Below are 13,994 nucleotides of genomic sequence, written 5' to 3' on the forward strand. Positions count from 1 at the left end.
ATAAGACAAACCAAACTACAAACAGGCTTTAAGATAGAATAGTGCAAGTAGATGTTTTTTCCCTTTATCTCTCCAATGGCAATGTCAAGGTACCCTCAAAAAGATATCTTAAAAGATGAGCATAATCAATTTACTTTTCCAAAATGAATTTTGTATTATAAAATCAATAATCGTATCATGTTTTATATAGTTCAGTGAGTATAAGTCCTTCCTCTACTTTTTACCTCTATTAGGATGCTTATATTAGGTGTCTGAATTATTATTTTCACCTCTTTAAATAAAAAGTAGTCATTACTATTAGGATGAAAAATCAATTAATTATCTTCTCAATTTTAAAATACTAAGCAGAAATATTTTACTGATCATAAGGATATTACTTATTGCTGTAATATACTTTATTACTGTTAAGACATGCCCCCATAATGCTGAGCAACACCATTAGGGATACAAAAGCCATCAAGGAAAAGTGTTAATTCAATTCAAGCCATTTACAATGCCTTCTTTTGAGATAGATAATACAGAGGACAAAGAATCACATGTAAAGCAGCCTTCAAAAAATGAAAACTGCACCCAACTATAGCCTTAAGCAATTCTTAGATCACAATTCACCTATTTGGTATAAGCTTAAAAGTGTCAAACTTGCTTGGCATAAACCTTCTAAAATCAGGAAGTCTCAAACTTTAATGCCTTTTTATGTACTACCATCAATAAAAATTTACAGGGCAACTACAGTATAATGAAAAAAATAATTTTAGATAAATCCAGTATTTCTGGAACTACTTCAATGTACAGGCTGTTATCTACTTATGCTCTCATTTTTAGGATTAAGTCAAATGGAACCTAAAATTGGCAGTGAATTGTCAGTTCATTAGGTCAAATGTGCATCTGGGCTGGGCGGGGTGGCTCACGCCTGTAATCCCAGCACTTTGGAAGGCCAAGGCTAGCAGATCGGAATGCAAGCCCAGGAGTTCTAGGCCAGCCTGGGAAACATGGCAAAACCCTGTCTCTACAAAAAACATAAAAATTAGCCAGGCATGGTAGTGCATACCTGTGGTCCCAGCTACTTGGGAGGTGGAGGTGGGAGGACTGCTTAAGCCCGGGAGGCAGAGGCTGCAGTGAACAGAGATCATACCACTGCACCCTAGCCTGGGCAACAGAGTGAGACTCTGTCTCTTAATTAATAAATAAATAACTAAATCAATAAAGTGTACATCTGGCAAGCTGTTCACCCAGATATTTCCTGGGCATTAGTCTGCTGGCCAAAGCAGCCCCCAAATGATTCAACCTCACGCATTAGTGCTATTCAAGGTGCAAGAGGAATAAAGCAATCCCCAGATTTCACTTGGAAAAAAACTTGTACTGATCATCATTAAAATGACCTCTAATATATTTATCAATTTAGTAAGACTTCCAGAAGAATTCTAAAATTATCTTTGTTTTTACCTACAAAGTAAGTAATACATTCACTTCATTTCTACTTAACAGTCAAATGACTTAAATTTTTAAAAATTTCCTAGACAATTGGTTATATGCAAATCATCTGCTTTTGATGCTTGATGAACAAATCTGTAAGCCTAGGGTAGATGGACAAATAACTACAATGCCAAACCCTTTTTTTTTTTTTGCAAGAAATGTCACATATTCTTTAATGAAGCTGACTGTGAAGTCCCCATTCCTCTCAATTGAGAGAAATTCAATTTTAGCCATTGTTCAGTTTTCTCTCCTCTCTTCCCTCTCCCCTGGACATACAAAAATCCTTAAGTTCCTCTGCATAGCAAGTTATTCAGGAAGACCCCTCTGGCAATTGGTCCCTGGTCATCTTTCAAACTGACCGTCATCTTTCAAGCTCACACAGCTCCATAAAAATTGAAAACTCTGCAACTACATCATACACGAGTTTGGGAACTTCTGCACCTGCAAGCCTTGCTTCTGGGGTGTACCTCTCTGGAAAGCATGAGCCATTCCTCACTGAGGACCTCCTCCCTCCCTGGAATGGTTTAAGGGAGTGGAGCTCTGTTCTTAGTAATATGCATCATGATCTTCTTACCATTCCAGTTACAGCTCAAAAGTCACTTCTGCAGGGAGGCCTTCCCTGACCACAGAGCCACAGAGTATACCATCCCTGTTCCTAGCATATGCATCTTCATCTTCAAAGTGGCCAAACCTTTTTTTTTTTTTTTTAACTAAGCTCCATTTTGATTTTGTCATTCTACCTAACGGGAGATGTTGTTAAGGTCAATTTATGATAGACAGTTACTGCAACTTAAGAAGTCTTAAGAAAAATTTAAAAGTAAAGTTTAACAGGATACTTTACAATTTTAAACAGCAAAATACCACGCTTATACAGTTGTATCATTAGATATTATAAAACTTGGAAACAAATTATTTTCATATGTGTGTTATGTACGTTCACAAACACAAGTAGAACCTTTAGTATAATCCTAGTAGGAATATGATCACAATTAATAAGCTTTTAAAGTTTAATACAGTATTACTATGAAAGATATACCATAGAATATAATACTGACGGGAAACCCGATTTGGTCCAAGCATAAAGTTAGTGTTAAGGAGAACCACTATTATGTCAGAAACAGTGGTCAGTTCTAGAATTCAGTGACGAATATATAAAATGTGGTTGGGCCAGGCACAGTGGCTGACAACTGTAATCCTAACATTCTGGGAGGCCGAGGTGGGTGGATTGCTCAGGAGTTCAAGACCAGCCTGGGCAACACGGTGAAACCCCGTCTGTACTAAAATACAAAAAAATTATCCGGGCATGGAGACGTGCACCTGTAATCCCAGCTACTTGGGAGGCTAAGGCAGGAGAATTGCTTGAACCAGGGAGGCAGAGGTTGCAGTAAGCTGAGATTGTACCATTGCACTCCAGCCTGAGTGACAGGGCAAGACTCCGTCTCAAAAAACAACAACAAACAAAAAAATGTGGTCAGGCACGGTGGCTCACATCTGTAATCCCAGCACTTTGGGAGGCTGAAGCAGTGGATCACTTGAGGTCAGGAGTTTGAGACCAGCCTAGCCAACATGGTAAACTCTGCCTCTATTAAAATTACAAAAATTAGCCAGGCATGGTGGCAGGAGCCTGTAATCACAGCTACTCAGGAGACTGAGACAGGAGAATCACTTGAACCCAGAAGGCAGGGGTTGCAGTGAGCCGAGATCGCACCATTGCACTCCAGCTTGGGCGACCAGAGTGAAACTCCATCTCAAAAAAAAAAAAAAAAAAAAAGGAAAAATTAGTGAATGCTCAGGATAAACTTGTATTTAGGTGTTGAAATTGAGAAAGATTTCATTGAGAAGGGCCATATTGATAGAAGCTTTAAAAAATATATAGAAATGTCAAGGTATATGTGCAGAAAAGCATGAAGAAATGCAGCTATAAAAGTCTTGGCTGGGCACAGCACCTCGAGCCCATAATCCCAACACTTTGGGAGGCTGAAATGGGAGGACTGCTTGAGGCTGGAAGTTGGAGACCAGCCTGGGTAACAGAGCAAGACTCCATCTCCACAAAAAAATAACAAAAACAAAAATTAACCATGCATGGTGGTGGATGCCGATAGTCCCTACTACTCGGGAGGCTGAAGTGGGAGGATCACTTGAAAACAGGAAGTAGAGGCTACAGTGAGCTACGATTACACCACCACACTCCAGCCTGGGTGACACAGTGAGATGCTGTCTGGGAGGAAAAAAAAAAAGGCTTAGCAATACATGAGGAACGTGTATTGGAGGGAGAGAAAAATTACACCAACCTGCAAGATATGAAAGTAGTCTGGAGTCAAGTACGTAGTCAAAACCTAACGTATACAGTGAGAAGGCAGATTACAATAGTCTATGAAAAATGTACACTTCTAAACATTTTTCTGACTCTTAAATGCTCCCACTGTTGGAGTATAATCTTTCTTGAGGGCATTTTAGCAATAATTATCAAAAAACATAAAAATACATAAACTTTTGGCCCCAATAATTACACCTCTTGGTTTACCCTAAGGAAATTACCAAATAAGACTGCAGAATATTTAAAGCAGCAGCTTTTATAATACTAGATTATCATCTTTATGGTATAGAGTTTTAAAAATTATCATACATTCAAGAAATTATTATTCAGTGATTAAAAGGGTCATTGAGACTAACCTGGGCAACATGATGAAACTCCGTCACTACCAAAAAAATTTTTTTTTAAATTATCCAGGCACGGTGGCACAAACCTGTAGTCCCAGCTACTCGGCAGGCTGAGGTGGCAGGATCATGTAAGCCCAGAGACAGAGGTTGCAGTGAGCTGAGATCTCGCCACTGTACTCTAGCCTGGGTGACAGAGCAAGACTCTGCCTCAAAAAAAAAAAAAAATCCATCAAGAAAATGAAAAGATAATCCATAGAATGAAAGAAAATCACGTACATGAAAAGGGACTCGTATCTAGAATACAGTTTTAAAAAACTTACCACTCTATAATAAAAAAATCATAATTTTTAAATAGGCAAAAGATCCGAATAGCAATTTCTCCAAACAAGATATACAAATGTCCAATAAGCACATAAAAAGATGCTCAATATCATTAGCCATCAGGAAAATGCAAATAAAAGCACAATGATACCACTTCATGCTCACCAAGATGATTACAGACAATACAAGTGTTGCCATGTTATATGGAGAAAGTGCAGCCCTCATACACTGCTGGTAGGAAGTTAAAATGGTGCACGCAGTTTGGAAAATAGTCTCATAGTTCCTCAAATAGTTAAGCATAGAAATACCATATGACCCAATAATTCCTCTCCTAGGTCTATACCTAAGAGGAATGAAAATATCTGTCCACACAAAAATTTGTGCACAAATGTTCATAGCAGCAGGATTCACAATAGCAAGAAAGTGGAAACTACCTAAATGACCACCAACTGATGAATGAACAAACATATGACAACACAATGGAATATTATTCTGCAATAAAAAGGAGTAAGAAACTGATATTATGCCGTAATAAAGATGAACAACAAAAACATTATGGTAAGTGAAAAAAGCCAGACATAAAAGGACACATATGATTCCATTTATATGAAATACCCAGAATAGGTAAATCCATAAAGACAGAAATCAGATTGATGGTTGCCAGAAAAAATGGGGAGTAAATGCTCAATGGGTACCAAGTTTCCTCTTGGAGTAATGAAAATGTTTTGTAATTAGATAGAGGTGGTCGCACAATACTGAAAATACCAAAATGCCACCGAATTATACACATTAAAATGGTTAATTTTATGTTACGTAAATTTCACCTAAATTTTAAAAACTACCACAGTGCATGAACACTGCATGTGGAAGATCCTAATAAATTCATTTCAATCAAAAAGAGAGAAAGCAGGATGGGGGGAGAAAAAAAAGAGCATAATTCAACACAAACTCAGTTAATTCTGACACATTCTCTTATAATAAAAATGTGGAGTATCTTTCAAGTTGGCAAACACATTGAAGATCCTGCTTCATAAATTTAAATTGGTCCTCTCTCTTATCCATTAACTAATGGGAAATGGGAAAAGAAAACAATTCTTTTTTTTTTTTTGAGACAGAGTCTGGCTGTCGCCCAGGCTGGAACGCAGTGGCGCAATCTCGGCTCACTGCAAGTTCCGCCCCCCAGGTTCACGCCATTCTCCGGCCTCAGCCTCCCGAGTAGCTGGGACTACGGGCGCCCGCCATCTCGCCCGGCTAATTTTTTGTATTTTTAGTAGAGACGGGGTTTCACCATGTTATCCAGGATGGTCTCGATCTCCTGACCTCGTGATCCGCCCGCCTCGGCCTCCCAAAGTGCTGGGATTACAGGCGTGAGCCACCTCGCCCGGCCAGAAAAACAATTCTTAAAGCTGAAAAAAGTGTCTCAGCATTGACTATTATACAAATTACTTTTAAAGGAGAAGATTGAGGGGAGGGAATAGGGAATTATTGGTCAAAGGATACAAAGTCTCAGACAGACAGGAGAAATAAGTTTTGAGACCTATAGCACAGCAGATGACTATAGTCAATAATAATGTATATTTGAAAAAACTAGGAGAATAAACTTCAAATGTTTCACCACAAAAAAAGGATAAGTAATTGAGGTAGAGGGATATGCATTAGATTGCATTAATCATTCCACATTGTTTACATATATCAAAATATCACATTGTACTCCATAAGTACAGAATTATGATATATCAATTAAAATATTATTTAAAAATAAAGGGAGAATATTTTAAAGTAGGCTAAAGATTTCTATCATATTATAAAAATGATATTCCTTTCTTTATCTGATTCTAGCACAAGAAACCCCTAAGTTCCATGAGTCAGAGGTGATAAAATGCACATTCACCTTACCAATGCTGTAATAAAAACACAGCTGATGCTTCTCAGTTGTAACGGTTGTGAAACTTACTTTTCACTGCAAAATCTCCAAAGGGGAATAGGAACATAATATGAAAGTGATGAATTCATTAAGTTAACAAGGCCCTAAAGATACATTCCAAAGAGATTATTCAATATTCAATTTGTTCTCAGTCCAAAAAGAAAAGGAAACTGTCCCAGGATTTAAATAGAACTGGAAATAGTAAAAGGTTCTGTAATATTGATAATGTTAACTCTAAAATACTAAATAAGGATAATCAATGTCAGAGTTAAAAATCCCTGTAAAGAAATGATTTAATCAAACACCTGAATACCTCAAAAGCTTAGAAGAAGGTTAAGTTTCTTCTCTAAAGTAGAAATGCTAGGTGCCAGTTAAATCAATCCCCTTAGCAGTCAGATTCGGCGTTTGGCTTTGCTCTGAATAAGGTGATGATCACCAGTTTTCCCACAATGAAACAGTGACTGTATCTCTCAATTAATATATCAAAGATTTCTGTTAGTAAACACAAACAAGGTCCACACTAGCATATGAAAATTCCCAGTGGGAATGGATATATTGCTTTATGATAGAGGTAGGGTATAATGAGTTTTCTGACAAATAAAGTTGTATAAGAAACAATGGTATACAGTCATTTTATATTATAGTATAAAATTCACACTCACATAACAGTATAAAAATAACCAGTCATGGAACTGAAAGGTATATTAAGAAAGCACTCCTATGCTCTTCTGGGTAAACCCAAATTAATTTATTGAATTACTTAACATTGCAATTTATAAAAATCGTCACTTAAAAGTATTATTTAACTTCTTGAGTCATCACTTCTTGAATCATCTCTCAAATCACATTTGGATTATGTGATTAGCAGATCAGCCATAACAATTTTTGTTTAATCCTAAATTGGCTTCTGCTATCACTTAACATTTACACAATTATCAGAAATGCTGACTCATTTTAATATCAGCCTACATAAAACAGGATAATAAATAAGAAACTAAAGTTTTAAAATGAGAATACATGCAATATTCAAAATCAATTAATTTGACCATCAAGTCCTTTGAGTCACCAAACCAATTCTTTTTCTACTGTTATATGGAAGGATATAATCAGTAATTTTCAGTAATATGAATAAATAATATATAGTGTATGGAATATAATTCTAGTTATTTTACTAATAAGTCTTTAATAAGCTTATTTTTAATTTTGAGAAGAACTGAATAGAAAGCACCTTTGCAGCAGATATCAAGGGTTAAAATATTTATAATGCAATCTAAAATCATTAGAATATTATTTTATACAGAAACAAGTATATAGAAAACATTCATAAACAGAGTTTATAATATTTTAGTCACTGTTGACAAAAATGTTTAGGTTATTTTGAAATTGTTTATTAATTTTAACTAAAATTTGCATACAAATTATCACACTCAATAAGATTATACCACAGTTCATATTTGATTTTTTATTTATAGCCACATAAAAATATGTATTAGGCAAAAAAAAAACCCCATAAAAACATTCATTTAAAAATTTCTGGGTATAAAGAATAATTACAATATCAGTAGAAATTCTGATGCATAAAATATGTTACATCGATATGATAAATGTCTATAGGTACTGACCTGGACACATACCCCTGATATATATTAAAGAAAAAGAGAAAGCTGCAGAACAACATGTATTTGTGGGGGAAATTGGTGCACATTAGAGCAACCAAATGAAGACAAAAGTGCTGGAAAGATTACATATGGGAAGGAGGAAGGCTGGAAGAGGTTGAGGAAATTTTATTTTATTTTATTATTTTTTTTAATTTTGTAGAGATGGGGTCTCCCTATGTTGCCCAGGCTGGTCTTGAACCCCTGGGCTCAAGCAATTCTTCCACTTTGGCCTTGCAAAGTGCTGGGATTATAGGTGTGAGCCACTGTGCCAGGCCTTATATTTTTGTATACTCCTATACTGTTTTAATATTGTATAAATATCATTAAACCTTAAGTTTTAGATAAATATTTTTATATTTATATATGTCATAAAAGAGATGTTACCAGATTCTACTCAATATTCTGAATATTCTGCACCTAATTAGTAAAGATCATATTATGAGAAAACCATAAAGCAACAAATGTTAACCGCCTGATAGTCAAACTCTAAAATGACTTCATCATTTATATACTACTCAGTATTCAAATACAAGTGTCTATCCAAAGTATGTATAATATACATGTATATGCATTCCAAAGAACTGCATGTTGTGTAACCTAAGATAATTCATCAAACATTCCCACACCCTATAAAGTTCCAGAACCAGGGACAGAGTGTTCCAGACTGACATAGGCCTGGTTCACAGATGCTAACACAGCTACTTGTCTCAATTAGCCACTCTATTCCTCCATGACTTAAGAGAGACAATATACTATTAAAGATGGCCCATATACTTCCCAAGAATGAAGGAGTGCCAAATCTTCTAGGGCTACTTATAGTTCATCAAAAGAAGAAAACACACCTTTATGACTATTCCAAAAGGAGCATCTTCTGGAATGCCTAACTGTTAATGGGTGGCGTACAAGTAATTCTTCCTGCAAAATTACTTTCCATACAAGGAGATGAGCTATACTCCCAGCTGACTTCACTTCCGTAGTACAGCTACCTCACCTTACTCATGGAGAAATAATTGCCTGTAAGGCAGATCCTTTACGGCATTTGCTTTAGTAAAGATCGAAACACTTTATGATGACTAAAACAGTCCAATAAACAAAGAGAGTGGAGAGGGAAAATGTAAAACACACGCTCAACCAGGAACCCTCAAAAACACCTTCAGGCTAAACTGCAACTGGCATTGCTGAAGACCTGACTCGAGAAGTAGAAACACTTTAAAACGTGTAAGTGTACTATTTTAAATAGGTACAGAATCAGGTTACTATAAACATGTGTTTTCTTATGTATTTTACTTAGAAGTGAAATTTTTGTATCAAAAAATAACAACAAAAGATGTTTGTTCCATGGCTGCCTATGGTATACATTTAAACACAAAGGTATGGTTTAGAAGTGACACTCATTTTTTTAATCTATTCAAAGTAGAAGCAAGTTATTTTAAGAATATCATGGTTTACTTTAAAAAATTATTTTTCCATTTATAAAGAGCTTTAGAAAAGTGTGACTAAAAAGTTAACACCTATGAAAGGAGAAAAAAAAGATCTGCCCAATAAAATGTAAGTAATAAAAATTGCTAGAAACTTGAATATGAATTTTATAAGTCACATAAGCACCATTAAAGGAACAGCAGCTCTTTGGCTATTTATTTAAAAACAGATCATTTCAATTCAAGAATATTAACTAATCCAAGAAAAGTACTTTCCACAAACATTAAACACTCATGTAAAATCAATCTAAATGTTGATTTCACATGCAGAACCGCCATTCAGCAAGCTGGACTGCATCAGTGTCACCAACAAATGCCTGTAGTAAAAGATGCACTCACCAAAAGGAATGGGTTAATTCAGCACCATAATATTAACACAAACACACAACTTAAAGAACTTGTGTGGGAAGGTGGGGGAATCTAGGAAGGCTCAAAAACAGTATTTCTCAAACATTTGTGTCCTTAAATCACGAGTACTGCTTGTTAAGACCCACTCCCTAGTCCTAATATGCTAATTAGGTAAATCTTGAATAAGGCACAAGAATCTGTGTTTTTACTAAGATATGCAGGTAATTCTGATACAGGTAAACCAAGCAACGCTGTTCCAGAGACTCCTCTACACCCTCTCAAGTTTCTTAAGAAACACAAATGGCCTATCCACAAGCACACAAATGCCTGAATACTCTCACCACCACTGTAGGAATGATTCTGTGCTACACAAAGTCAAGAAAGCAATTCCTGAACTCTGTAACATGTCACCAGTAAGCACCATGGAGCCTCCATTCCTAATGAATATTTTACAGGGAGTACAGGCAGGCTAACATTGTCAAGGAGAAACACAGCAACTTTTTGGATGTATATAATATGCCATCTGTTTCAATGCCTTTCACCTCTTGAGGAATGGCCAGGCTGCAACAGGTGTGAAAGCTGCTAACTATACACAGAAACCTAATTGTAAATTTAAGAACATATCTGGATGCAAGGTTTTCTTCAACTTACTGCTCAGGAGGACAGAGGTCTTGAATCATTTGATTCTTGATGATATCTTACACTCAAATCACATTGAAATTATGCTTTTTTTCTCATAACTTCTTTATTCCAGCTGGTCAAGTTCTTCACTGGTCAAGTCTACGACAAAATCTATACAGGGGGCAGAGGGGCAGCACTGATACCTTTTAACAACAAGGTTGTGATATGAGATAATGTAACAAAATATTTTTAGGCAGCAAAATTAGGGTTACATTCAGCTGCCCATAGCAAAAAACCCAAAAAAGAATAGTTGTTATTTTCTTCAAGTTAAGAGAAGTATAAATAAAATAAACCAGCCCAGGGGATCTCCCCAATGACATCACTGTCACAGACTCCCTTCGTTCTCTTCAGCCACCCATGTACATAGATTTCATCTACTTTTTATTTTATTTTAATTTTTTAAGAGAGAGGGTCTTACTTTGTTGCCCAGGCTGGAGTGCAGTGGCATGATTATAGCTCACTGCAGCCTTGAACTCCTGGGCTCAAGTGATCCTCCTGCCTCAGCCTCACAAGTTAGCTGGAACTACAGGCGTAAGTCACCACACCTGGCTAATTTCTTAAATTTTTTGTAGAGATAGGGTCTTGCTCTGTTGACCAGGCTGGTCTCAAATTCCTGGTCCCAAGCAATTCTCCTGAATTGGCCTCCCAAAGTGCTGGGATTGCAGGCGTGAGCCATCACACCTGGCCTCATCTGTTTTTTTATTTTCACATATGGTAGCAAGAAATTCCAAGCATCATGTTCACTTCCCAGAAAGAAGGAAATCAAAAGAGAATGGAAAAACACTTGACTCAGGGAAATAGAAATATTCCTTAGTAAATACCACTTAGACCACACTGCAAGGAGTCTACAAAAGCAAATCTCCTAGGCTGGCACACTGCCACCCTCAAAAAAGTACAGTACTTCTAGTAAGAAAAAAGGGGATGAAAAGTATCTGATAGGCAAATTGCAGTGTTTGTCACACAAAACTTTCTTATGAGAAAAGCCATTTCAGCATTTTGGTCTACAGAGCTCACTTATAGTCTAATACTTCAATGTATCCTACTCAACAAAAGATCTTTCTCTTATCTCCTGAAACTTAACCCTATAAATAAGAGAGTGTTTATGTAGAGGCTACATATAAAACCTTCCCTAACTTACCAAAAGCTAACTTTTTAATAGTATCCTTTATTATTTGGTTATATCTCCAAATACAAAAAAAAATGTGTACACTATTTTGACGAAAGAAATGCTAATACTAAGCTAGATGTTCACAGATGATAACCTACAGGTCTGTACTGAGTGGTTGGAACATAAGAATTTTAACTAATATCCTGGTGGCAGAACTTAGATGTATAGGATTCCTCTAAGGAATCTCAAAGAAATGCACTGACTCCCCAGTTCAGCCTTCCTGACCGTGAGGGGGGCCTTTGGGACCTCCTCTTCATCCTGAGTCCCAATTCGTAATTGACTGACCTTTCACCACACTGATGTCACATGATTTCATGTTTTTTAAAAGGTAAAAGAGCCACCAGAGATAATATTTCTTTTTCTTTTTTTTTTTTTTTTTTTGAGACGGCATCTCACTTTGTCACCCAGGCTGGAGTGCAGTGGTGCAATATTGGCTCACTGCAACTTCCGCCTCCCAGGTTCAAGCGATTCTACTGCCTCAGCCTCCCGAGTAGCTGGGATTACAGGCACATGCCACCACGCCCAGCTAGTGGTTTTTGGAGGGTTTTTTTGTATTTTTAGTAAAGACAGGGTTTCACCATATTGGCCAGGCTGGTCTCGAACTCCTGACTTTGTGATCTGCCCACCTTGGCCTTCAAAATGCTGGCATTACAGGCGTAAACCACCGCACCCAGCCAATAATATTTCTTTTTTTTTTTTTTTTTTTTTTTTTGAGACGGAGTCTCTTTCTGTCGCCCAGGCTGGAGTGCAGTGGCGCAATCTCGGCTCACTGCAAGCTCCGCCTCCCGGGTTCACACCATTCTCCTGCCTCAGCCTCTCCGAGTAGCTGGGACTACAGGCGCCCGCCACCACGCCTGGCTAATTTTTTTGTATTTTTAGTAGAGACGGGGTTTCACCGTGGTCTCGATCTCCTGACCTCGTGATCCGCCCGCCTCGGCCTCCCAAAGTGCTGGGATTACAAGCGTGAGCCACCACGCCCCGCCAATATTTCTTATGGATAAGGTTTATGAACTAAACAGAACTGCATGCGGTTCACTCACTTCACATAATTTCTTAACTACATATATATTACACTGGCCATGCAGTGTGTGAAATACTTTCATTTATATATAGACTAATCATATTGCTTGATGACATAGCTGTAGCACAATAATAATATGTAACCAAAGGGGGACATACTGTAGTCAGAATCCTACAGTGCTAACATGAGTAAATGGTGAAAGTGTAAGAGAAATGAACTTGGAAACTAGAAGGGATTGGTGAACAGGAGAGAAGAATTTGGCGAGAACCAAACAGACAAAAGTAAAGATCTGTACTTTCTTCTGTTCTTATACAGATTATTGCCATTAGTGTCTATCAAGTAACAGATACCTATTATGCATGTATTTGACTTGTGACTCTGTTCTCAAGACATTAGTTTCTCTTTCCCCCTTCCCCTCCTTTCCTTCCCAACACCCCTCCTCTTAATACCAGAAACACACGTGACGGAGGAAAGTCCCTTCATACCCACCTACACTCTCTTTTATGTAGTCATGTGACTAGTCACATGAGGTTTCAATAAAGCTACCCATGACAACTTATTGTCCAATTACTGCAATATAGAAGCTCCCCATGTCAAGATAAATATTAGGAATATGGTCTTATTCTGTATATAATATCAAACAATTGTTAACTACTCTCCTCAAAACTCCCATGGTACTCCATTATCCTCTATGATAGCATTTCCATAACAGAAGCCTAGTGATCTGAAATAAATTATCCAAGCTTATATAGCTAAGGTAGTAAATAGCACTAGGTCCAGAACATCTGACTTCAAACCCAGTGTCCTTTTAGTACAGTATAAGACAAACCCCTACCTGGTTCTTAATATCTCCTCTGACTGGCTGTGTACCTATGGTCAAACACATGATTTCTCTGGGCTTCCCTCAGTTTCCTAGTTTGTAAAATGAGAATGATAATTCCTTGCAGAGTGACATGAGATACAACTAACAATGCATGTAAAAGAGTTTTCTTAAGTATATTTATTTTGACATATAAACAAAGATAATCCATGTTACATAGTTATATATAGTGATCCACGCAAAGTAAATTAATAATTCTATTTGTCTCCAAAGTTTGTATTTTCAAATTATTTAATTTAATGCCTTCCTCACAAATTTTTTTAAACTTCTTAGAAATTCACTTTCTTCTTAATTTTATCATCTTCAAATTTAACTTTCCCTAAAAAAGAAAGAAAAATGTTTTCAGCTATTACTTAATTCCATTTATCAACAAAAAACTGA

General features: G+C 36.8%; 1 protein-coding gene across 11 annotated transcripts in view; it reads right to left on the reverse strand.

Moving 5' to 3' along the window:
• Positions 1 to 13,994, reverse strand: part of PDLIM5 (PDZ and LIM domain 5) — a 221,016-nt gene that overhangs the window by 172,503 nt on the left and 34,519 nt on the right. Inside the window, exon 1 of one of the 11 annotated variants that reach the window (XM_058432857.1) lies at positions 4,147 to 4,289. The exons of the other annotated variants lie outside the window; for them this stretch is intronic. The gene's annotated coding sequence lies outside the window, so the exon portion shown is untranslated. Of the gene's footprint in view, positions 1 to 4,146; positions 4,290 to 13,994 lie in introns of those variants that run through there. 11 annotated transcript variants of the gene reach the window in all.

Source organism: Hylobates moloch, unplaced genomic scaffold, assembly GCF_009828535.3.
Source record: "Hylobates moloch isolate HMO894 unplaced genomic scaffold, HMol_V3 SCAFFOLD_2, whole genome shotgun sequence".
In the NCBI taxonomy this organism is placed as follows: Eukaryota; Metazoa; Chordata; class Mammalia; order Primates; family Hylobatidae; genus Hylobates; species Hylobates moloch.